This window comes from Phalangium opilio, unplaced genomic scaffold, assembly GCF_054372755.1.
Source record: "Phalangium opilio isolate 3A_F unplaced genomic scaffold, DU_Popi_V2 ptg000094l_1, whole genome shotgun sequence".
Lineage (NCBI taxonomy): Eukaryota > Metazoa > Arthropoda > Arachnida > Opiliones > Phalangiidae > Phalangium > Phalangium opilio.
In genome coordinates, this window is record NW_028324199.1 from 4,505,386 (window position 1) to 4,532,765 (window position 27,380).

At 38.8% G+C, this 27,380-nt stretch overlaps 3 non-coding genes across 3 annotated transcripts; all 3 read right to left on the reverse strand.

Annotated features, from left to right (window-relative positions):
• Nucleotides 1–2,305: 2,305 nt before the first annotated feature.
• On the reverse strand, nt 2,306–2,376 carry TRNAH-AUG (transfer RNA histidin (anticodon AUG)). The gene has a single exon. It is a non-coding gene; the product is annotated as a tRNA-His (tRNA).
• A 725-nt stretch (nt 2,377–3,101) lies between these two features.
• Nucleotides 3,102–3,173, reverse strand: TRNAL-AAG (transfer RNA leucine (anticodon AAG)). Its single transcript has one exon. It is a non-coding gene; the product is annotated as a tRNA-Leu (tRNA).
• An 886-nt stretch (nt 3,174–4,059) lies between these two features.
• TRNAP-AGG (transfer RNA proline (anticodon AGG)) lies at nt 4,060–4,131 on the reverse strand. Its single transcript has one exon. It is a non-coding gene; the product is annotated as a tRNA-Pro (tRNA).
• Between the last annotated feature and the right edge of the window lie 23,249 nt (nt 4,132–27,380).

Genomic DNA, 27,380 nt, shown 5'->3' on the forward strand with positions numbered 1-27,380 from the left:
CGCAGTCTTGGATCGCTCTCTTCGACAATATGGCTATGAGAAAGTTTACCAGCCTTTGATAGATGATCTGCTTATGCTGGAAACAGAAGGTATTACAGTTTCAAACCGTCCGCAAACTGTGACGTTCATAGGAACGGTATTAACCATAGCTGGAGATAATTTATCTAGTCATGGTCTAGCTGGTTTTATGAAGTCATTTTCAAAGGGCCGTGTGTGCAGATTTTGCATTGCTTCTAGTGAAGAAATAGGAAGGAAATTTAAAGAAAATCAGTATGTTTTGAGGACGGAAGAAGTTATTGATTTTAAAGTTCAAAACGTTGAGAAAAATCAGCTGTAAGCTACAATTTATGGAGTGAGGAACAAATGCTGTTTCAAACAACTTACTAATTTTCAAGTTTCCGAACTATTCCCCCAGATTCCATGCATGATTTAGACATTATAAATCAAAGAATTAAATCCTTAAATATGGACCCATCACAAAAACGAAGATACCAAGTATTGACAGCGTAATTAAAGGGAAATCGAATATTTGCGGTTCTGCCTCACAAAAGCAGTGCTTTTTGCAACTTTTTTCATTACTGTATGGTGACTTAGTGGTTGAGGGTAACAAAATATGGGAATGCCTTCTAATACTTCAAGAGATTTCGGAATTGATTTGCGCCCCTGTTATCGAAAGGGCTTGGCTTCCTCATCTGTATAAAATAATAGAAGACTTACTTTTGTTAACTGCAGTGCTCGAGTTAAAAATTTTCACTTCTAAATTGCATTATCTTATCCACTACCCAAGTTTGTTTTCTGAATTCGGACCTCTTATAAGGTTATGGTGCATGAGATACGAAGCGAAGCACCAGTATTTTAAGGAAATTATCAAACGGTGCAGAAACTACAAAAAAGTCCCTAAAACTGCGGCCAAACGGCATCAGTTCCTTCAGTGTTAAGAACTAAGTGGCTCGACACTGGATTAAGTTGATAGCGGCAAGTCGGTCAGATTAAAAACATCACAGTTGGCCGAAGCTCCGCAGTGAAATATTATCATATATTCGTCATCACATTCCGTTAACGATTTGCAAAGACCTCTTCCAATCACGTATACTTCACTTAAACGGCGTTAAATACGAACGGAATACCGTGATAGTCTTAGACCTCCTTCACAATGAAGATATTCCTTTATTTTTTAAAATGACTAACATCATACAGTGGTCTAATATATAAAAATTTTAACGGAGGAAACACATGGATAAAATCAAACTTTTTATTGATGTAAAAATCAATAAAATACAAGCGTGAGCTTTCGACCCGCGGGTCTTTATCAAACTAACGACACAAATTAAAATAATACAATATATATATATATATAGTCAGATTAGGTCTAACAAAAAAAAAACTAGTTTTTTAACCTCTCTCTATTCGGATACAAGAGTTTTTTATCGAACTCACCCCAAAGTTTCGCCGTTTCCTTCCCCTCATCAAGGTTTAATTCCCCCCCGTCATTAATGTACACCCCTTCGATAAATTTTCTTTTAAATAGATCGGATAGATCTAATATATGGCTTCTCTGTGGAAGGATCTATGTTTCGAACCAGTTTAATAAGCACTACAACTCCTGCGAAGTTAGCGACGCACGAGAATGGAAAGTTATATTGCCTGGTGATGAACTAAATAGTTACTAGGCACTAGAAAATTACGAAAAAGAAGGAAAACTATACATTCCACTTCGACACACCCTGTGCAAATGGACTTAAACTTCAATTTGACAAACTTACACAGTAAAGGACATTAATGAGAAAAAGGCAACTTAACTTAATAGACTAATTTACACGAGGAATAATTTAAAGGAGCTTAATGGGGTTGATTACAGGTTTTCATGTGTATTGAAACCAATAACTTTGTTTTATTATAGTCGAGTGCCTGTCTTTTATGAGTGAAAGTGTCTCCAAAGAAGGCATCGGCGGGGTAAAAAAAAAACAATTTGAAATACGTCTGAAGAACGTGACCAAGGAGAGGTGTGGTTAAAAGAAATTTAGAAAATCTCACCAAAACCATCGCATCACGTGGTGCCTGTGTCGTATTTCAAATAATTTTTACCCTACCACCGTTACTTCTTTACAGTCCCTTTAAACTTCACTAGTTACTTCTGCAAATTGTTGGGTCCGTCCGGGATTTGAACCCGGGACCACTCGCACCCTTAGCGAGTATCACACCCCTAGACCAACGGACCATGTATGTTTCTGGAAAGCGCATGTTATGGACTTACCCTGTAACAAGTTGCTTTCAAATATTCACTAAATTACTTCTGCGAAATGTCGGGTCCGTCCGGGATTTGAACCCGGGACACTCGCACCATAAGCGAGTATCATACCCCTAGACCAACGGACCATGTATGGTTTGGAAAATGCTCATCTTATGGACCTACCCTGTAATAAGTTGCATTCAAATATTCACTAATTACTTCTGAAAAACGTCGGGTCCGTCCGGAATTTTGAACCCGGGACCACTTGCACCCTAAGCGAGTATCATACCCCTAGACCAACGGACCATGTATTTTTCTTTAAAATGCTCATTATATGGACCTTCCCTGTAATAAGTTGCTTTCAAATATTCACTAGTTACTTCTGCAAATTGTCGGGTCCGTCCGGGATTTGGACCCGGGACCACTCGCACCCAAAGCGAGAATCATACCCCTAGACCAACGGACCATGTATGTTTCTGGAAAGCGCATGTTATGGACCTACGCTGTAATAAGTTGCTTTCAAATATTCACTAATTACTTCTGCAAAATGTCGGGTCCGTCCGGGTTTTGAACCCGGGACAACTCGAACCCTAAACGAGTACCATACACCTAGACCAACGGAACATGTACGACACTGAAACATGCCAAACTCATAGCCCTACAATTTAACTAGTTGCATTTAAAAAGTCAATAAACTATTTATGCAAAAACTAGGGTCCGTCCGGGATTTGAACCCGAAAACCCTCGCACCCAAAGCGAGTATCGTACCCCTAGACCAACGGACCATGTATGTTTCTGGAAAGCGCATGTTATGGACCTACCGTGTAATAAGTTGCTTTCAAATATTCACTAATTACTTCTGCAAAATGTCGGGTCCGTCCGGGATTTGAACCCGGGACCATTCGCACCTTAAGCGAGTATCATACCCCTAGACCAACGGACCATGTACGTTTCTGGAAAGCGCATCTTATGGACCTACCCTGTAATAAGTTGCTTTCAAATATCCACTAATTACTTCTGAAAAACGTCGGGTCGGTCCGGAATTTTGAACCCGGGACCACTCCCACCCTAAGCGAGTATCATACCCCTAGACCAACCGACCATGTATTTTTCTGAAAAATGCTCATAATATGGACCTTCCCTGTAATAAGTTGCTTTCAAATATTCACTAATTACTTCTGCAAAATGTCGGGTCTGTCCGGGATTTGAACCCGGGACCACTCGCACCCTAAACGAGTATCATACCCCTAGACCAACGTACCATGTATGTTTCTGGAAAGCGTATGTTATGGACCTAACCTGTAATAAGTTGCTTTCACATATTCAGTAATTACTTCTGCAAAATGTCGGGTCTGCCCGTGATTTGAACCCGGGACCACTCGCACACTAAACGAGTACCATACACCTAGACCAACGGAACATGTACGACAATGAAACATGCTAAACTCATAGCCCTACAATTTAACTAGTTGCATTTAAATAGTCAATAAATTATTTCTGCAAAAACTAGGACCCGTCCGGGATTTGAACCTGGGAACACTCGCACCTAAAGCGAGTATCATACCCCTAGACCAAGGACCATGTATGTCTCTGGAAAACGCTCATCTTATGGACCTACCCTGTAATAAGTTGCTTTCAAATATTCACGAAATTAATTCTACAAAATGTCGGGTCCGTCCGTGATTTGAACCCGGGACCACTCGCACCCTAAGCGAGTATCACACCCCTAGACCAACGGACCATGTATGTTTCTGGAAAATGATCATCTAATGGACCTACCCTGTAATAAGCTGGTTTCAAATATTCACTAATTACTTCTGCAAAATGTCGGGTCCGTCCGGGATTTCAACCCGGGACCACTCGCACCCTAAGCGAGTATCATACCCCTAGACCAACGGACCATGTATAGCTTCTGGAAAATGCTCATCTTAGGGACCTACCCTGTAATAAGTTGCTTTCAAATATTCACAAATTACTTCTGCAAAATGTCGGGTCCGTCGCACCCAAAGCGAGTATCATACCCCTAGACCAACGGTCCATGTATGTTTCTGGAAAGCGCATGTTATGGACCTTCCCTGTAATAAGTTGCTTTCAAATATTCACTAATTACTTCTGCAAAATGTCGGGTCCGTAAGGGATTTGAACCCGGGACCACTCGCACCCAAAGCGAGTATCATACCCCTAGACCAACGGACCATGTATTTTACTGGAAAATGCTCATCTTATGGACCAACCCTGTAATAAGTTTCTTTCAAATATTCCCTAAATTACTTCTGCAAAATGTCTAATCCGTCCGATTTTTAACACGAGACCACTCGCACCCTAAACGAGTATCATACCCCTAGACCAACGGACCATTTATAGTTTCTGGAAAATGCTCATCTTACTGACCTACCCTGTAATAAGTTGCTTTCAAATATTCACTAATTACTTCTGCAAAATGTCGGGTCCGTCGCACCCAAAGCGAGTATCATACCCCTAGACCAACGGACCATGTATTTTACTGGAAAATGCATTTTAGTCTTTATAGTGTCTGTCCTCTTTAAAGATTATTAAAAAAGCTAATTTCCAGCTCTCATTTGTTTTGGAGTTCTGTATATAGTCTGCTCTGTTTTATGCTAGAAACATATCCTAATTCCTAACCAGTGTAACTAGGGTAACCAGGCTAACTCTAGGTTTTTTTTACTGTATTTACCGTGTGCGCTTCCCGTTTGAAGTAAAAAATGCCATATTTATTCAAATTATTAAGGTTTTGAAATAAAGATAGTGCTTTTCACCCATTGTAAAGATCGATAACTTCAAAATACTACTGGAAAGATGACAAAAAGTTTAATGTGTTGTGTTTTCTCTATGGCAGTTAAAGAGTGGTGTTTACGTTAGCGCAGTTAATTCAACATTCTCATTTGAGGTATACAGGGTTTCATTATCTGTTAATATCACTAAAATGCTACTAATTGTGAAGGTGCGTGATATAATTCCTGAAGCTCAACCAACGTAGAAGACCAGAGGACAAGATCATTCTTTAAAACAATTTCTATACTATTGAACAGTCAGTATGTAACGTTAATCATTTTATAAACTATTTGTTACCAACAGTGGATTTTGTTAATTCATAAATATAACAGTGCTGCTGGTTAATCCAGGAGGACAGTGTCGTTTTGTAATTTAATTAGTCAAATAATTTCCATGTTTACATCTGCGCAGATTTATCAAACGTAATCACGTGGGAAACGGAGGGTTACGTTGCTCACCATTTCCAAAGTTCACATTGCCGTTTGTTTATTTGTCTAAATTGCTATGAATTGTTTACGTTTTTAATTTAATTACTGGTATTCAAGCCAAAGCTGCCAAACTATAGAATCACATCATTCATTAACATATGTTATAGATGATATTTTTGTTACCGCAAATTTAGCACGGGGTGTTATAAAAATTGAACGCAATGTGTTGGCAAGAATGAAAAACTCTTCTGATCTTAAATCTTAACGCAAATGAACAGAAGAACGTACAAACGATGCGATGACTAAAACCAGCACCATATTCTGACGGCGCGCGTCGGGAAAATTTTCCTCCGCCAATGATATAAATGCGGTCGAAGCAAGGCCTTAAATAAGCGGTCTTTCGAACTACAACCATGCTCGATTTGTTTACTTTCTGTTAGGCCTAATACCCCCTTTTAAACACCCCCATATATCTCTCTCCCGCCACTTTGTTTCTCGTGTTATCTCGGAAAAATCCATGAGAAATAAGATAACGGAACCAAAAAACCTTTATTGCTGCGCTTTCTTTAAAATTAGTAAATAATTTTCGGACAAAAAAGAGTCAAGCAACTTTTGTGAATGAACGAAAGAAGCGCCGTCTGCCACTTTATCCGTTTCCCGCCTTTCTGATAGAGCGGCATTCCCGGGCCGGCTTTATGACACTTCAGTAATTCAGATCAGGTCTGTTCATAAGATTAGCGCTTTCTACATATGAGACTCTGAACTGCGTAAATTCAAAGTTTAAGTGGGACAGCTATTCAGTAGTTTAAATAAGCTCAAAACAGGCTTTAATAGTTACAAAACATACCAACTATTAAGTACTTATTATAGTTGGTTCCAATTTTAGTTGGAATGTACTATAATTAGGCTTACAAAACTAAATAAACATTTTGTAAAAATTAAATAATTATCACAGAATAAAGTCAAACAAAAAATAACCTGAGTAAATGCCTGACACTCTTATAACAATAACTAATAACTGTACTAATTATAATATAATTACATTTTTAAGGCTTAAATATTCTTTAATATTAAGATTTCTTAATAATTAGTGTATATAAACTGTAAAGATTATTTTTCTTACTTCTTTGACTAAAAAAATCTAATAGGAGTTTTTTTTCATGGCCCAAATGGTTGTTATTATGAAATATTTCCAAAAGTTCTGCTGTCTTATCTTTTGATGTGCCTATTAAAAAGGCATGAATATAAATTTTTGTCATAAAACTCTCAACACTTTCTTATCAAAACATCTCTTAAGTGTTGAGTAATTAATTACTTAATCAAGATCAATTCCTTTTAACCAAGATGAAAGATCCCCAATTTTTAATTCTCCTCTCCTTGTTGACAGCCCCTCCTTCTAATTCGTCCTTTTCTAGCAAAATATCAGCAGCTTTAATGCATGATGAATATGCTCCATGGACGGTGGAATAGAATGTGGAATGGGTAGCTTCACCAGAAAATAATAAAACAGACTGTTCGAGAAATTTTAATTTTGAAACTCTAGACTTATGCAAGAGTAGCAGACAACAGGTGGCCGCCATTTCGGGATTGAATAAAAATTAACCCTTACTTTATGATGGTAAGGGTCAACATAGACTGGTTTCTCCAACATTTCAATTTCTTTTTGAGATCCTCTCAAACCAATAGACGTGTAAGATCCTTGTGTGTAAGGGTAAATAATTAAAAAAAATTATGATAAATATTTCTTAAGCCTTAACAATGGTATATAAGGATCTCTTAAGAACTTCCTTAAAGCATTGGTGCAAAATTCCCCTATTTCATCTTCACTTAATGTTTTTGCATACTCAGCTTCATCACCGGAAAGCCACGCGACTAATATTGTATCACTAATTTTTCTAAATGAGTAAATTTTCCGGAACCAATTTTCCTTAATGTCCGCCCTAGGTTCAGCCAGGGAGGAGAGACTTGAGAGGGAGTGTTAAAGTGAATAGGCGCGTTCTTTCGCTTCGTGGCTAAAATCGTCTCTCTCTGGCGCTGACTCAGGGACTCATGGCGGTGTCCGCGCGCATGCGTCAAATTTAAAAACCGGCTTTGAACTAGAATGGGAAGGTCGTGTTTGAATTTCTGCCATGGTTAACTATAAGAAGTGTTGTTTTTTAATTGTTCAAGTAACCCTAAGTATTTAACAAGACCCGACATGGTGAATTTCGTTTTCAAACCCTTTTCCAAACCAAAAACAAAGCTTGAAATTTATTGAAAGTGAATAAAAGCTAGTGGAAATCGGTCTTCCACTAGCTAATATCCATCTTTTACACTTTTCTATCTGGGTTTTTGGCTTTGGAAACGCGTGGAAGGATATTCCTTTCATACATTTTTAAGCGAATACCTTGAATCATTCTTTACAACCGTTACAAAAACAATTTGGCATTTTTATTAAGGTTTGGTTTCCTCCCAACAGACGTTGATTGTTGGTTTAACAGAGTGAGTGGGGTAACAGTCGATAGAAGCGGAAGCTGGCGGCAGAGAGAATTTTTAAATTCTCTCCCAACTGCACGAGTCCGTCCAACTGAGGTTGGTAATGAATTTTATGGTAAAATTATGAAGGGGATTTGACGAATGTTCTATTGCAGCATGGCACCCTTATTCGAAACGAAAGTTTTCAAATATCTGGACTTTGAGCTCGATTACAGAATTGAACAGCTCAAGTGGGAGAAACCGTTGAAAAGCGTGACTGATTTGGACCTGAGTAGCGTCTGCGCTCCTTTCTACTTTCTTCTCGTGTTCTTGTCGGGAACAGTAGCCGACGTCAAAACAGAAATTATCTTCTACTAATTAACTTGAAAGATGCAAAGTAAACACATCACGAAATGAAATGGAATTTCGCTAAAATACACCAACTTCAAAATGACTGCACGTTACGTCACTTTTTTATTTAGCCCACGTATTTCGAAATAATTTGCCTTAAATGTTTATCAGTTTGAAAAATGTTGTGGGCAATGTTTACTTTACAATTCAAAACCGCATTTGAAACTTGAAATACCGTTTAGTTTTCAGAACTACCTATAAATTGTTTGTGAGTCCAGGCTATTTGTCGGACAAAGCACAGTACCAAGAAGCCTGTTCTCCTGTTGTAAATTGTATCAATCCTGCTTGTCATGGAGGCATATTTAAAATGATCCCTCAACATTAAGTGCTATATTTTGCCCCTTTGCTTCAAAATGGTTGCTTACACCATTACTGCTAAATTTCAAAATCAGTCTGTAATCTTCTATTGGGTGAAATAAAATTTTAATTTGACGCGAGATATTTTGGAGGTTGTCAATAATGCTTATTAAATCTTATTAAGCCCAAAACGTATTTCAAAATAGTTTTAATTTTGAAACTGTTGATGAAATTGAACTTTTCTTTTCAAAGTTTTAGTGAGAATCACTTAAAGGGAGAGTGAAAAGGAAAATCAAGGTAAATGTTTTATAACGATTATTCTACTAATTACTAGACCAATCTGCGTAGTGAAATATTCAAGAAATCCTTCCTCACGATTTCAAAATTTGACAATTTAAAATAAGCACCTTTGACCAATCGCGTAACGCCCTCCCTTGTTGTAAACAAGATTTATTAAGCAAGCTCTTTATCTCTCTAACCACGATCATCATATCGCGTGTTGAATTTCACTATAGCTCGACATGGATCGTGTTAAGAATATTTTGTTAAATTAGTTTTCCACTAGCTGCATTTATTTAATTAATCTTGTTGGGAACCGACCAAACGAAATGACCCATAAATGGCATGTCACGCGAGCTTCTTTATAGCTAAATTCATTCTTAGAAAGGGTAAGTATTGCCGTGCAAAACGTGTTCTCTTCCACGCTCTATATTGACCAAGAACAACTCTTCTTGGCTGGTCTTTAATTTTAATCAAAATTATTGATTAGATAAACTAGATATTTGAGAAAAGGATTGTTGTACATTTTGTCTTCGCCTTTCGGATTGTACAAGCTACGGCTTAAGTGGAAAAAATTAACCACAGAGTGTACTTAGGACTTCAATTCTCGCTTCCGTCGTTCTCGAACTAGTTATCTCGAGCTGTAAGTCTCTCCGCAGCATTACAAAGTATAAGTAGTGTCATACTTATGGATGTAACATGTCTTATAAACTTATGATTACACTTATATCAAACATGAATGCCTATATATAGGACTGCGGGGAGGTATGGAACATAACGGTAATTGTCGCGTCGCAGCATAGCAGCAGCCAGCAGTGGGGCTAGAAAACGTTTTTGGAGATTTCATAGAGGGCGCTTTGAGAGTGATAGGATGAATCTAATTCCTGCCGTTTTTCTTCACAACCCTTTCGGTCCCACAATCTGTTGTTGTCAATTACATCGATTGGGGGAAAGGGGTCACGTGCGCGGCACTAACCCTTCTATGCCAGCATGGCTCACTCGAGATAATAAAACTCTCTTGTTTTAATACTAATACTAATACAATCCTATTTGAACGCCAAAACGATCGTATCTGAACGCTTCATTAGCCCAAGGCGGTTATTCAAAATTGAAATTGGATGGGATAAAGATTCATTTTTGAATGGTTATGTATAAGTTGTTCAAAAATGAATGGTTGAGTTAAGTTTTGATCGACATGACGGTAGTTTGATCAAAAATAAATGCTCATGACTGGTTTTGAACGCCTAAAACACCCCTTGTTCAAAATTGAATGTCTCTGGTTAAATGTGAACGCGTCATTAGAGGCTTGTTCAAAATTGAACGGTCACTATCAGCTTTGAATGCCAAAAGCACGCTTATTTTTTACAGTGTATAGTAGCTTTATGCATTCCAGAGTATATGAAGAGTCTTTTTGGTCTCCTAGACGCTTCCGAGTGAGTCGCTTCCCCTTAATAAGGGAATTTTGGAAACTCTTTCTTTTCTATATCCGCCATGCCCAGGATATTCCCTTTTTCCTCTCTCTCTCTCTTACTCTCTCTGTATTTTTCTCACTTTATTTCTATTACGAAAATCCCTCTTACACTTTCTCCAAACCATTCCCGAGTCTATAGTTCGAACTTATATTTGCAACTACAAACACTTCTTTTAATTGTTTAGGGTTTATAAAAATATTATCAAAATAATTAACGAAAATTCACTTAAGGAAAAGATCAGGTAACATGATTATACCTTAATGAAACGGCCTTTCTCTAAACATAAAAAGAACTAAATATTAAAATAAAAAAATAGCTTATCTCTTATTACAAATGATAATTAGTAAATTTAATTAGTCTTAAAACAATCAAGGACTACTGCGCCAAATCCCATTTGTTTAGTGCATGGCGTCTGCTAGCCAGAACCATAACCTTACCCCAGCGTGATTGGTTGAATTCTCACAGCCTAAGAGAGGTAAGGGTAAGGTAAAACAATGGCGGGTTAGCGCAGTAGTCTGAGATTGTTTTTAAGACTAATTAAATGTACAAATTATTTTCTAATAAGAGATAATTTATTTATTCTTTTAATATTAATTTCCTTTTATATTTAGAAAAAGGCCGTTCTGTTATTTTAAGCAGGAATACATAGATTTACTACTTGGAATCCTTAAGAGGCCATTTTAAGGGACTAGGTGTCTGACTGAAAGGGGAGGTGGTGTAGAAACCGTCACCGTTGACGTCATACATACTTTACTTGACGTATTTTGCGACCTGCGCCGCGACTCCCGCGACCTATGCGCGGTGAACCCGAATGTAAACATGATGCATCGTCTGAACAAGTAGACCAAGGATTACGTTTCTAAAAAAAAGGCGAGACTCGCTTTCCGTTAAAAACTCGATATTACTATTCTCACAGGGTGGAGTAAAAATTTAATTCCTTCCACTCTTCACCAAAGTTATACAAAAACAAAACATCAGTATCCCTATGCAAAGGCTTAGGGTTTAAGGGGATGTAATGTCATCTTTTCTCGAAATTATTAAAGCATTCGTTTTCAATACTGAATTTCGAGCTACACTAACTTCTAAATCGTCAACTTTAGTTACAGTTAGAGAATTTTTCGCCTCAAAAACGTCGTTAACGTCACACTCTATTCCAAGTTCTCGCACTTTCCGACCATTTCGGAGCCGAAACTGATGCAGACGACAGCTTAAAAGGTCATGATCTCGATCTGTCCCACACATTCGCATAACCAATGAGACGCGAGGAAGAAGGAGCAAGTGGTTGAAAAGTTTTTGGCGCTTCCCCTCACGGTCAATCAGATAATGAGACGCGAGGAAGGAGGAGCAAGTGGTTTAAAAGTTTTTGGCGCTTCCCCTCACGGTCAATCAGATATTTGTATGTGGTCTATGGCCTCTTATAGATTCCAAGTACTAAATCTATGTATTCCTGTTTTTGATAGATTTTCATAGCCTTATGTATTCCTGTTTTTGATAGATTTTCATAGCCTAACTTATATTAAAGAGATAATCCATAAGGAAGAGAGACCAAATAAAATAACGAACTGTTTATTAAACAAGTGAGAGAGTGAGACTGATTAAATGTTAACATAACATTGCTATTTATAGCAGTTACTAAAAAACAGTTTTAAGATATTAACCGGTTAAAAAACTAACATCGTATTTCTTAGGTTACAGAGTTAATATAATCCGAGTAGATAAGAGTCGATTTCTCCAACACCCCTTCTCGACGATTATCGGATAATCCGGCTTTGGACATCAAGTACTTTAGTTTTTCTTTTGTTAAAGGCTTGGTTAACATGTCGGCGGTCATTTCCTCGGTTGGACAATAGTTGATATCGATGATGTTGTTTTCTCTCATATCCTTGAGGAAGTGGTATCGGACGTCAATGTGTTTCGTCCTAGCGCTGATCCGTTCGGAAAGACTCATCTTGATGCATCCTTGATTGTCCTCAAATAAGCAGGTTGGCGTGGTAGCCGGGAATCCAACATCTTCAAGAAGCTGTCGTAGCCAAATGACTTCTTGGGCGGCATGATCTGCTGCGACGTATTCGGCTTCTGTCGATGAGAGTGCGACAGTTGATTGTTTCCGAATTGACCATGCGATCGTTCCCTGTCCGAATTGGAATAGGTATCCGCTCGTTGATTTTCGGTCTTGATGATCACCGGCCCAATCTGCATCAACGTAGACGATAAGTTCTGGTGGTTTCTTTAAAGCTGGGAAATGAAGTCGGACATCTTTTGTTCCCTTGAGATAACGCATTACTCGTCTGACGGCCGTCCAATCTCTTTCTCTCGGCTTTGAGACTCTTCGGCATAGGTAGCTGATGCTAAATGCAATGTCTGGTTGTGAAACGGTAGCGATGTGTGATTCCAATTGCTTCTCGATATTGGTTGTTGTTAGGTAGGATATCTTCGTCTCCAGACAATTTTGGATAAGAGGGATCCTTAGGAGTTTTGGATTTCTTCGCATCTTGCATGCCGAAGTCTTCGAGCATGAACGCTATTTTAGTTCCTTGATGGATTGTAAAGCTTCCGTCAATTCCTCGCTCAATCTGGATACCGAGGTAATACGAGGCGTTTCCTAGGTCCTTTAGCTCGAAGTGCTTATTTAGTTTCTCGTACAGATTGTTGATGGTGGCTTCATTCTCGTTCAACACCAACAGATCATCTACGTATAGTAGGACATACGTCCAGGTACCGTCTTGTTCCAATTTCGAGTAAAGTCCTGGATCGGCTTTGCTACGATTGAATCCTTCATCAAGTAGAATTTGATTGGCTTTGACGTTCCAGGCCCTTGCAGATTGCTTCAATCCGTATAGGCTGCGCTTTAGTTTGCAGACCTTCTCTTCATTTCCAGGTTGGATGAAACCCGGAGGCTGTTCCATATACAGGTCCTGGACTATGTCTCCACGCAGGAATGCGGTTTTGACGTCATAGTGTTTGACCGGTAAGTTCTTGGCTGCGGCGATACTGAGTAGAAGTCGTACGGTCTCGTACGTCACGACCTGTGCAAACGTCTCGTCAAAATCTTCGCCAAACTTCTAAGAATAGCCTTTGGCGACTAATCGAGCTTTATATTTGCTGAGTGTTCCATTTTGATCATGTTTGGCTTTGAACACCCAACGGCAACCAATGGCCTTCCGATTTGGTGGTAGGTCTGTTAACTCCCAGGTGCCTTTTTCATGCAAAGATGATATTTCTTCTTTAGCAGCATCTGTCCAGTTCTTCCTTTCTCTCGGATTTAAGTCGGCGAGTTCCTCCCATGAGCTTGGTTCGCGAGGATATTGAACCGTTGCCTTGTACGTCAATCTCTTTGGTGGAATGCCCTTACTATCCCTTTCCGATCGTCTTGGAAGAATAGGAACTGATGGTATTTCTTCAGATTCTTGTTCTCCATCAGATGATGATTCTGATTGTTCCTTTTTCGGATGTGACGTGATCAAGGAGTCAGCTGAATTAGTCTCTTTTTCCCCTTCTGGCTCTGATATGATGCTTTCTTCAAAGGTGTTGTCACCTGTTCCTTCATCGAAAGTGACAGAACGGCTGAAGTGAACTTTGGCAGTCTCAGGATTGAGAATACGATAGCCTTTCGTTGCTAAGCCATATCCGACCAGGACTCCTTTAAAAGCTTTGTCTCCGAATTTTACTTGTTTCTCCTTGGGAATGTACGAATAGGCTTTACTTCCGAATACACGGATGTGTCCAATACGTGGCTTTGATCCACTCCAAAGCTCATAAGGTGTTACGTCAATAGCTCTTGTTGGCAGACGATTTTGAAGATAGGCGGCGGTCGTGACAGCTTCACCCCAGTAACGGTTCTCGAGTTGTGCGTCTAACAGCATGCATTTGGCCATTTCCGTCAAAGATCGATTCTTGCGTTCCGCAACTCCGTTCTGTTGTGGATTATACGGTACGGTCAACTGGTGTTCGATGCCAAGTTCCTTGAGATAATCTTCAATTTCATGGCTGATATATTCTCCACCATTGTCTGATTGAAGAGCTTTCGGGTATCTTCCGAATTTGGTCCTTACGGATGCAATGAAATCCTTGAATGCAGTTAGAACGGAGTTCTTGGTCTTCATCAGATAGAGCTGTGTAAATCTTGAGTAGTCATCGATAAATGTTAGTATGTATCGATTACCGCCAGGTGTCACTGTCGGCATTGGCCCGCATACGTCCGTATGGATTAGTTCCATAGGCTTCTTGGTCTTGGATGTTGGGAATGGTTTAGCTGTCATCTTTCCCTTTAGACAACATTCGCAAATAAGCTTCCGCTGACATTCGGATAGCTTGATACCATCGGCAAGATTCTTCGATGAAAGTGACTTCACAGCATCTATATCCCGATGCCCTAGCCGTCTATGCCATAGGTGAATGCAATCGGCTGTATGCGAGTTGCTGGCAACTTTTGCTATTTGCTTGGTTTGAAGTCGATAAAGGAATCCATCCATCTTGGCGAAAGCTGCAACGTTTTGACCTTCCATGATTCTGCATTCGTCGCCTTCAAAGATAACAGTGTGTCCTGTCTGCGTCAAACGGTGTACAGAAAGTAAGCTGCCTCCTAGTTTTGAAACATAAAGGATGTTCTTCACGGCTATACTATGTACTTCTCCGTTTGGAGCGAGGCAGTCAATCATGCCATCGCCAATCCCTTCCGCCATTATGATTGAGTCGTCGGCGAGATGAATCTTCTCTGATTTCGGCGTTATGAATTTGAAATTCTTCCGATCGCTGGACATGTGACTGGTGGCCCCTGAGTCCACATACCATGAGTTCGCTTGTGAGCTATTCGAAGCCTTGAAGGCTGTATACTCCCCGCTCGTTCTCTTTTCTACCGCTGCTTTACTTCGCTCACTTCGGGATGCAGCATGTTCTCGATCCAGCTTATCTTTGTAGCTTCGGCAGTCCTTCATATAGTGCCCTGGCTTGTTACAATGATAACACACTCCTCTGCTTGGACGACGCCTTTGATTATTGAATCTTCGACCTTTGCTTTGACTTGAAGTCTGCAACGCTGTGTCATTCCTAGAGGAAGCTGCTAAAGTCTCTTGACGTCGATTGAATTCGTCCAGTAATTTCGCTTTCACTAAGTCTAGTGTCAGATCTGCTTCCGGTCTCACTTCGAGGGCTGTGACCAAGACATTGTAAGATTCAGGTAGACTGCAGAGTAACATGGCAGCGACGTGTGTATCAGGCAGTTTTTCTCCGATTCCTCGTAATTTCTCGACGATCTCCAACATGGACACTATGTGGTCTTGCATACTTTGGTCATCGTCCTTGAAGCGCATTCGATGCATCTTCCGTAGCAGGAATAATTTGCTTGTGATGTTCGCTTGCTCATGTAACTTCTGGAGTGTCTCCCACATGGAATGGGCAGTCTTCTCGTGAACGATATGAATTAATTGATCGTCTTCCACAGACAGTGCTATAGCAGCTTGGGGTTGCTTGTCTCTCTTATCCCAGTCAGCAGGAGATTCCGACGAAGGTTTCGCTTTCTCGACGACTTCCCATAGATTGTCTCTGGTCAGTACCATCTTCATTTTGAATTTCCATAGTTGATAGTTAGTATTGTTCAACTTCGTGACAAGAGATTTAAAGTCGCTTGAAGCCATCTTGTACGTATTGACCGAAGACTAAGTCTTATTATACTATAATACTACTATACTAACTGGTACCCGACTTTCCTTAACACAAGTATTTAAACGTGGCTGAGCCCATAACCTGATAGATTTTTATAGCCTTATACCTAACTTATATTAAAGAGATAATCCATAAGGAAGAGAGACCAAATAAAATAACGAACTGTTTATTAAACAAGTGAGAGAGTGAGACTGATTAAATGATAACATAACATTGCTATTTATAGCAGTTACTAAAAAAACAGTATTAAGATATTAACCGGTTAAAAAACTAACATCGTATTTCTTAGGTTACAGAGTTAATATAATCCGAGTAGATAAGAGTCGATTTCTCCAACAGTTTTAAGGTATAATGAATTACTTTAACGGGATCTTTTCCTTTTACCACTAATCGTTAATTAATTAATTTCCTTGCTGATTGCATATACCGTTCCGATAATATTTATATTAGCAATAAGGAGTCAAACAAAGAAATCACTCTCCCAGTTTTCCCATCCCCTATAGGGGTTAAAGTTCAATGTGAACAAGGCCTTTCATTCGATAGAGAATATAGTTATAGACAATATTCTTTGACTAAAAGTGGATAGCTATAGTCCTTGGCACCCTCGTCCGCGGCGGCGGGCGGCGGCAGCTGACCAAGAAAGTTAATCCTTCTCTTTCTCTTTTAGCTATATAGTTCTCATTCCTGGCTTTTTCCATATATATGGGAAGACGTGTGCCCATCCCTCGCCCCTTCTTTTATAACTAAGAAGTACCATAAGTTTATAAGATTTGTTCCAAATAAGTACGACGACACTTCGTAATGCTACTGAGAGACTTACAGCTCGAGATAACTAGTTCGAGGGAGAACGACGTAAGCGAGTCAATTGAAGTCCTACACTCTGTTAATTAATTTTGCAGGACTTCCATCTAAGTCCTATTTTGTCCGCATTACTAAGTCCAAATTTGACAGCGCCTCACCAGGCGTCTTCGCTTTACCCTGAATCTATGACCTACCTCACTCACTTCAAAATTACAAGCTACAGTTTCTAAGTTACAAGTGTATGACAAACTTATGGAGAACATATCTTATGATATTATGGAAGTACGTAGATATTGCATCCATACGGTAATAGTTAGCTGTGGCATAGGGGCTAGCCACCACCCCTCTATGCATTGTAAAGGGACCCACCTGTAAACAAGCCACAGGCTTAGAGTGGAAATCCCTTCTTAGACAAAGCTTAGATTATTATTATTATTATTATTATTATTATTAGAGAGCAAGATGCGCCTATAAAACATCTCCGGAGCAACCAGAAGGGGGATGGGAGGACAATGGTCAGACGAAAGGGTCAAGACGGAAAAAGAATGTCCGGTTATAAGAGAAGGTATTAGCGCCAATATATAGGCGGATCAGGAAGAAGATATTTAGCTTATGTGCTCCATACCTCCCTCGCCCCTATTCTCAGAACCAAAAAGGGATAGTCGACTTGCTTCGCTTTTAAAGTTTTCTTCGAATTCGGTAAATTAAGGTTTATTATGTGTAACGGCCATATCGCAAACGCGAAATGGCGTTACCCCTAGTAGGCCGTTGCTCCTCACAACGTTAAAATTAGCGAGCTTGGGGTGGCAGCGGAACGAGCATACGCTTGTAAAACTATCAGGGGGTCTAAGAAAGTCCTATTGCGCCGCGCAACTGTCCTCGTCGGAATCCCGACAGAGACGTAACCCCTTGACCAAAAGTCAAGGGGGAAAGAACCCTTAGACCCGACTCGAGACCCTGTGTCTATAAAAGGAGGGGCCGGGGACCAGGGGGGATCTTATCTTTAGGCTGCTGACGGAGGAGAAGAAGCTCACCTTTTTATTTGTATTTTTGTTACGTTTTACTTTTTTACATTAAATTAATTTAAAAGAGTGTTGTGGTCGCGAGCCGATTTAGTTGATTGAAAGTTAGTTTAGTTTAGAAATTAGTGATTTTTGTATAGTGATACCGCTATATTGAATTATACCGGAAACTAGATCCGGGGTTTCCGCTAATAATGGTGAAGGCACTGAGTCCGGAGACCCGGCTCAGCAAATGAGCCACTTATTAGTGATGCCTTGCGTCAAGCCTTTCAAGGTTTTGTCTCAGGTAGCGGGGTAGCTAGTGTTGGAAATCCAACGCAAACACCTCAGGTAAGGTTGCGAGTAGACGCTCCAACCTATTTAGGACCCGCAGATGAGAAATCTCCGATGGATTTCCTCGAGGCTCTTCTGCGGTATCAATCAGCGACCGGCTATAGTGATAAGGATATCCTTTTTCACGTGATCCCTTTGTCTTTACAAGGGCCGGCCGATCGCTGGTTTAAATTTGTGGGGGGTTCAGCCGCTTTCAAAAACCTTTCGGAATTCCGAGATTGTTTTAAAAAAGAGTATCAGGCTACTGACTACTCTAGGTGCATTCAAATTTAGTTGGATAACCGAACTCAAGGAGAAAATGAACCGTTGACTCAGTACATCCATTGTTTATCGGAGTATTCTCACCGATTAGAAACACCGGAGTCTGAGTCGGTACAAATTCATCGAGTCCTACAGCAGTGTCATCCGACATACCGTAGAATGCTAAGGGGAAAGCTTTCGCTACCCTTGCTGAATTGGCTGAGGAGGCTAAGATTATTCAATCTGATCTCCTAGCCGAGGTAATGTACAGACCCCCACCGTCAATGGCGGAATCCTTAGAACCTGGTTTGGCATATGGGGCAAGCGCTACGATTGTGCAATCGCATCAATCGGTTAGTAAAGCCGTCACTATGTCTGTTTCTGCGGATGCAAATGCATTTGCGGGAAATCAGGTGGGAGTAGAATTGGCAGCCTTGGATCCGTATTCTTATTTTAGAGTACAGAGACAAGTGATGAGCGGAGTAAATACTCGCTCAGGTAATAATTCTGGTGCAACTTTTAATGCACAATCCAATGGCGGAAATCCAGTCCAAAGGAGAGGTAATCGGGGTATTGGGCGCTGTTACAAGTGCAACCAACCCGGCCATTTCAAAAGGGATTGTACTAATCCGGGAAATGGGCAAACGAGGCAACCGAGATAATCGGAAATCCGAATTATTCTTGGGAGGGGCCTCTTGATAAAATTGAAACCAAAATAACGAGGGCCAAACACCAGGCAAGAAATTCGAAAACTCGAATTTTCGCGCCATCGGTTAATCGCTGTTCCGATTTTGGCGGGAAAACTCCCTCATTGTTGAGATTTCAAGCTATGGGGCAATCGTTCCTTGGCTTGTTAGATAGCGGATAGGAATTGGGGGGGGGGGAGTATGAAAGTTTGGGGGGATATTTAAGACGAATATTTCTATAATCATATTCATTCATCATCATGAATTCAGAGCTGCAGCGATATCATACTTTTTACTCTTGGCCTCAATATGGAAACTATAAGCATAGCGGGTTTTTTTTCGTTACATAACAATGACCTGGTACAGTGCTTCGAATGCAACGGGATTTTATTAGCCTGGAAACCAACCGATAATCCATACGAAGAACATTTAAAAAAATTCCCTAAATGCAACTTTATCAGAGGTGGTCCTACTAAAAACATACCGTTTAGGTTTGATGAAATATAGACGTACACCTGAACTATTAACAACGATATCAAGACTGAGGAAAAAACACCGGAAAACCGCTAGAAAACACTTAAAAAAATTTTATCACACTTCTAAAGTTTAAACTAAAGATCTCGAAAGATTAGTCCTGGAACATTACTGTAGAAAACTATTTAACGCTTTGTATATCAAAGAAAAACTTAATGACTTACGTAAGATTTAAAAATAATATTAAAGTTTATCTTCTTCCTTACGAAGACAGAAGGAATTGCTAAACATAGTTTTCGCTAAACGGGGTTTCGCTCTTTTCCCCGTGAGTTCATCCCCCGTTCTCTCCCCGGTGTCGGGCTGCCAGACTCTGGATGAAGCAGTCGTGGCAGACGACGGACTAATGTTAATATAGGAAATACCATAGATGGGCCTAGGCTTAAACGTTTCATTATTTAATAATGAGTTCAGGGTCGTTAAAAATAAATTTTCCGCGTTATTTTGACTCTTTGGAGGAAGAGTTCAAATTAATTTATAAACATAAATGCCTTAAATTTGTTGGATTTGATCCTTACGACGACGTTATGGATAATTAACAATCGGATGTATCGCTCTGGCCCAAAGTAGAGTTTCCCGACATTTCAACCTATTTGCTGCACACAACTAACTCTGTTACATTAGAACAAATGAAAAACCATAAAGGTATGGAATCTCATACATTCTTAACAAGTCGCCATATTAAAGGAATCTTTGTTAAGAAACTAGACAAAGAATCAAACGAAACAAATCTTGTTCTTGTGTGGGGAAAGGTATGATTATGAAGTTACTAACTTTAATTTCTTACAAGCGATGCCATTTATAAACTAATATTCTTTCATTATTCAGGTTAAACACACACAAAAAGCAAATGAGGATTGTTTATATAACGGGATTTTAGCTAGAGATACGGGAGAAATAATAACAGCCCATTGTAACTGCATGGCTGGAATGGGGGAGTCATGCTCTCACATTTGTGCACTGCTTTTCCTTATTGATGCTGGGGTACCCCTTTTAAAAACACAATCATGCACTTCTGGCATAAACCAGTGGCTGGCCCCACATATAAACGCGCCAGAGAAATAAACTTCAGTTCAGCTAAACAGAGAAAAAAAGAAAGGATCCACTGATAATCGACGGTGGTGAGAGTGCTATTTTCAAGCCCAGGAAGAAAGATATTGTTCCAGAGGCTTCTGGTGAGAAGTTTCAAGATTATTAAGAAAGCCTTGCTGGATCAAATTCCAAACCTGTTATATTGTCACTCATAAGTCCCTTTAGTCTCAAATATGTTCCTAAGTCAATTGATCTGCCAAAGCCATTATCTAGTCTAAAATTTGATAAAGATGGAATGGATAATTTACCATGTGAAGAAATTTTAAAAGAATGCGAAAAATTTTAAGAGCAAAACAAAATGATCAAAGAACAAGCTGAGAAGGTTGAATCAGAAACAGGCAAATTGTAAATTGTGGTTTTCCCAAAAAGCTGGTAGGACTACAACTTCAAATATCAAAGCCATCTGTAAAACATCTATAGAGAATCCCTCAATTAGTCTGTTGAATTCAATATGCTATCCGGGAAGGATTTTCACTTCACCTGCAACCGATGGGGGAATTAGACATGAAGGCGATTGTATAGCAAAGTTTCAAGAAATAAACAAAAAGCATCACGAGGACTTAACTATATCTAAGTCAGGTTTGGTTATAAGTACAGAATACCCTTTCATGGGAGCTTCTCCCGATGGAATAATTTCATGCAGATGTTGTGGAATTGGTGTATTTGAAGTAAAATGCCCCTATTCGGCTAAAGATAAGGCATTTGAAGAGTATGCAAAGTCTAAATCATCATGTTTCAAATATTGTGCAATAACAAAGACCTATAACCTGGACGCGAATCACACCTACTATTACCAAGTGCAAACTGAAATGCTCATCTGTGATAAACAATACTGTGATTTCGTTATATAGGCCCCTAAGGATATCAAAATTGAAAGAATTCTATCCGATTTAGACCTACAGAAAAGTATAATTGATAAATGTTAAAATTTTTTAAAAAATGTATATTGCCTGAAATAGCTTACCAATATTTCACGAAAAATGTTATTCGTAAAGGTATTCGAGGTATTTCTCCAAATTTAAATATTCCGAAGGCCACTAAAACCATTCCTAACCCCAATAAAACGGTTCCTAGCAATATTCTCAAAGCCACAAAAACCATTCCTAACAGTATTCCCAAGGCCTATAAAACCGTTCCTAGCAATATTCTCAAGGCCACTAAAACCACTCTTAACAGTATTCCCAAGGCCAATGAAACCGTTCCTAAGACTTTTCTCTGCAATATTCTCAAAAAAAAAACGAAAACCGTTCCCAAGCCCCTACAACCGCTCCCAACAACATTCCCAAAGCAATCTACTGCTATTGCCGTAAAGAAGAAGAAGGAAAAATGATTGCATGTGACGATAATAGTTGCACCCGAGAACGGTTTCATTATAACTGCTTGCGAATAAAAAGAGCGCCACGTTCGAAATATTGGCATTGTCGAGACTGCAAAGAAAACAGACAAAAATCCAAATGAAAGGAAAATAAAGCTTGCTTAAAAAATGTCACTTTTAGGATAGGTAGCCGCGAGAACAGAAAAAAATCCTCGTAAAAAACAGATACACGGCGTCTTAAATAGTCTAAGCAAAAGCTACCCAGATTAATAAGATCTTCGTGCCTTAATCCCAAAAATCTATGGTATTGTGTATAGTTTTAACTAAAGAATATTCAGTCTTTATATTAGTTCCCTAATTTATGTACCTGGTTAATCGGTTCTTAAAGCGCAAGGATCCGAAGGAGCCGCCCTATCGAATTATATTCCTCCGCATAAGAGGGGTTCTTTCCTAGGAGCTTGGGAAATATCGTGTAGCTCCTCCTGGCACAATGGCACATGTTACGTACTTCATGTCTAAAGCCTAATTGGCTTCAGACTTTACTAGACTAGAGCATGCTAAAAACGGGTTATTTTCAGAAGACCAGTTGCACTTTTCAATCCCATCCCTCATTCCTTTCATTATTTGTGTCAACGGTCAACGAAATTGTTGTATTATCTAAATTTATTTCACGTGAAAACCATGAAAACCAGCCAGGATGGGCTGCCAGCCGCTGCTGCCTTGACCGGTCAATTCACTTTTTCAACGAAATGGAAAAAAAATCTCTTAGAAACTACAATTTTTAGCCACATCGTATGATATACATCTACGATGTGGACATTTGTATGACCTGCCCTGTTGGCGGTGGCATTGTAGGAGTATCTCTGTACTGCCTTTGGCAGTATAAAATTTTTCTTTCCTCACTGAAGGGAGAGTCAATGGGAGCTGATGGGAGAGGATTGTGGTGAGGTGATATTTTTCGTTAGTCATTGAAGTAAGAGTTAATATGAGATGATTAAGCATTGCATTAAATTTAACTAGTAAGGTTAAGCATTGTTTGGTTCACATTTGCTCTATGTTTCAAGCGAGAGATAGAGGATTATGATATAGCCTTAAAATGGAAGGTTTAATACTCCCTTTAAAATTCCAATCACCCGTCGACAAGTATTTCACGCTTTCAATCCCACTCCCCTATTTCAACATTCAAAGAAATCGTGGGGAATTTTAAAAGCAGAAGCTTCTCGGAACCGGGTTATTACAATTATAACATAAGTAAATTTCAAGTTTTCTGTTTATGTCGCACTATTACAAATATAACAGAAGTAAATTTCAAATTCTCTGTTTATGTCGCACTATTTCAATTATAACATAAGTGCATTTATTGAAGTGAGAATAATTAAGTAGATAACGATGTGGCTACTATTATGGCCCAGCCATTGGATCGTCTTGTTTACATTTTACAGAACAAAATAAAACTATTCTGTTCGGAAAACACTGCTCTGTAGTGGTTTTAATGGTTTTTTTGCAGTCAGTTAAACGCAAAAATTATTTTTATGAGGTCACTATCTTCATCCATTTCGGTATTATGGATGACAATTTTTTGGAGGGGCCCGTGGCCACTTCTAAAATTTTTGGGGGGGCTCGGGCCCCACGGGCCTATAGAACTCTACGCCTATGATAGCATGCGTAATTTTCTAAATATAAATTATGATTTTTCTGAAAATAGAAGAAACGTTATTTTGAGATCTGTAAATTTTAATTTTTAAAAAACTTTTTGGTTTACAATTTTTAGATTAAAACTTTCTACATCTGAGATTTTAATTAAGTTTTGAAAAGTTTTTGGTTTACAAATTTTTAAGTTACAATTTTTTTCATCTTTTTCTCTTTCTTTCTGTCCTGAGACTGGATTTTTTTCCTTTCATTTATGAAATTCATTCTTATAATTGTTCTCATTTTAATAAAGGCAAAGACAAGTTCTTTCGAGTAGTTGGATTTTTGTGTTAAAATTAAATTTGTCACGGCATTAACAATTCCCTCTTCTTTTCGAAGCCTAATTATACCCATTTCATTCGATTCGTGGTATTTTAAAAATTCAGATTCAAAAAATCGAACATCATTTAAAAAACTATTTGATGGTTTGGTAATTCCATCATAGCTTAATTGCGCCACCCATGTTGGTTTGGCATAGCAGTGTTCTAGTTCTAAATTATTTTTGCATGTCAGATCTAAGTTTGGGAATGCCTTATCAAATTTATTGGCCACCCAACCTGCCAAATATTCTAGTCCATTTTCTTCACATTCTGTGAGGGTTTTGTTTGTGTCTATGTTTAAAGTTGCCTGCGTTTTTATCACCCTCTTGTTATAATCTTTGTTTGAGGAACTGTAGGTTGTTTTCCGTATCATCATTTCTGGCCTAAACTCAATAGCACTGTCATCATTTATTTCAAATACGTTGTCTATAAATTCACTAATTTCTATGTCATCAGGAGTAATTTTAGACTTTCTAAAAATGTTTGTTACAAAATATTCATCTTGCGAATTGCCTATTGTATTTGTATTTGTCTGAATGATGCCAGGGTTTTTACCTAAAATGATCATTCGAATTCTATAGAGAGCATTAAGAGGTGTTGGATGATCATCCAAGCCACCTCGTGTACGTAGCTGTGAAAAGAAATTCTCAAGACAGTCCTGATTTAGGCGATGCGTCAATATGTATTTAATCCCGTATTTTTCGTTTAACTGATGATATAGATTTATGACTGAATTAATACTAATTATGATGGCTTTCTGAAAAACTTGCATTGTGGTTTTCTTTAAAGGTAACGCCTGCTTGAAAATTTCAGACATCTTTATTAAAGCTTGAGTTTGTTCATCTAAGTGCGTTCCAAATCCGATTTTTGAAATTATGTCATCATCTCTCACGTAGCTGTTCATGATGTCGAACCACTGATTGACAGTTTCTATAAAGTCGGCCGTATTTTCTCCTAAATCACCCAATTTCATTCTTTTTATTGCCGAGGCCACAGTATGCGACATCAGTTCCGCAGTCATTCTCACATTTTGGCGTTGAGTTCCTTGACATTCCAAGTGGAGTTTCGTTATTTTGTGGCATCTCCTTAATTCACTTTGATCTTGCTTAAAAAATGACAACACAGGTTCTTTGGTAATCAGCTTTCCATTGTAGTTAAATCCGTTGTCGAGAAACCAGTTTCGAATTAATTTCAATAGGTGTGGGGCATCAGCTAAACAAAAAATCTCCTCTAGAGGGTTTACAGGATTTGGAAATGAGTTTTGGTTAACAGAAATACCCAGCTCTCTCCACAGTCCTTGATTTCCCGCACCCATGTCATTTACGCAGGCCACCACAGTGAAGCCAGCAGAATTTAGTTCCGTGATCGCCTGGTATAAAAGTGACGCAGTCATTTTTTCATCGAATCCAAGATAAATTGGCTGTTTCCAACTTGCAAATAATCCTCGGGCCATTATCACTTGTAGCTGACTATGTTCGCCCATGATCTGGTCATGTTTTACGTCGTATTCCAATACTGATCTAACTTTTACTTCATCAAATGTCAATACTATTAATTTCTCTATGATTGGCATGTGCGTTCCATTTGCTTTCAATATTTTTAGAACATCATTTAGTAATCCTGGCCTGAAATCTAGCTTAGAAGCAAAGTGCCTAAGTGTTGCTATATGAGGCAAAGGAATATTGCGCTTCTCACGAAGGTATATGTAGGCTCGTTTGCTGAGGTACCGTAATGCAAAGGCCCTTGCAATATCTTCATCATCCCACTTCACTTTTTTGGAGCCTTTTAACATTTTAATTTGGCTTTTAGTAAAAACCTTTTGTAAAATTTCTTCATGTTTGAAGTTGTTTTCCGAGAGCAACTTATTCTCTTTTTTCAGCCTTTTTAAGTCTTTCCTCAATAAACGTAATTCAATACCTTGAATTGAGTTATTGCACCTTAATGAGCGTATTTTTTGGTCCTTCTTGGTTAATCTGTTCATCAGCATCTTAGTTTTCGCGATACTTGCTTTTCGCGCTAAGAGAAGTTTCTTATTTTTGGCCAAAACCTCCTTAAAATTGCACTGACATGGACTCCTTGTAGAATTTCGAATAGAAGAGATACTTCGTGAAGGTCGATTCGAAGAATTTAAGTTTCCACAATCATAATAGGAGTTGATACCCGAATCAATTGTGTGCGAGTCTTGGCTTAGTTGCTCATTACTTTCTTCAAGTTTTCTTATGCTATTTTGCTTTGATAACTTCTTTAAAAGCGAACATTTCGGAGTTTCATTTACCATGAACCTTGATTTTACCTTTTTGGACATAGGAGAGGTAATTATCTTTGAAAAATCACATATACTGTTTTCTTTATTGACTGGCAATGATTGACTTTCCTTGCATATTTTTGGCGTACTTTGGTATTGGAAGTCAAACAGACTAGACGTAAAGGAACTTTGGGATTGAGGGGTCAATAAAGAATTCCTTGATTTCTCAAGTAGGCTTTCTCTCTTTTGGGAAGAGGGAGATGTCAACGTGTTGAAATCATAGGCGTAGAGTTCTATAGGCCCGTGGGGCCCGAGCCCCCCCAAAAATTTTAGAAGTGGCCACGGGCCCCTCCAAAAAATTGTCATCCATAATACCGAAATGGATGAAGATAGTGACCTCATAAAAATAATTTTTGCGTTTAACTGACTGCAAAAAAACCATTAAAACCACTACAGAGCAGTGTTTTCCGAACAGAATAGTTTTATTTTGTTCTGTAAAATGTAAACAAGACGATCCAAGGGCTGGGCCATAATAGTAGCCACATCGTTATCTACTTAATTATTCTCACACAATAAATGCACTTATGTTATAATTGAAATAGTGCGACATAAACAGAGAATTTGAAATTTACTTCTGTTATATTTGTAATAGTGCGACATAAACAGAAAACTTGAAATTTACTTATGTTATAATTGTAATAACCCGGTTCCGAGAAGCTTCTGCTTTTAAAATTCCCCACGATTTCTTTGAATGTTGAAATAGGGGAGTGGGATTGAAAGCGTGAAATACTTGTCGACGGGTGATTGGAATTTTAAAGGGAGTATTAAACCTTCCATTTTAAGGCTATATCATAATCCTCTATCTCTCGCTTGAAACATAGAGCAAATGTGAACCAAACAATGCTTAACCTTACTAGTTAAATTTAATGCAATGCTTAATCATCTCATATTAACTCTTACTTCAATGACTAACGAAAAATATCACCTCACCACAATCCTCTCCCATCAGCTCCCATTGACTCTCCCTTCAGTGAGGAAAGAAAAATTTTATACTGCCAAAGGCAGTACAGAGATACTCCTA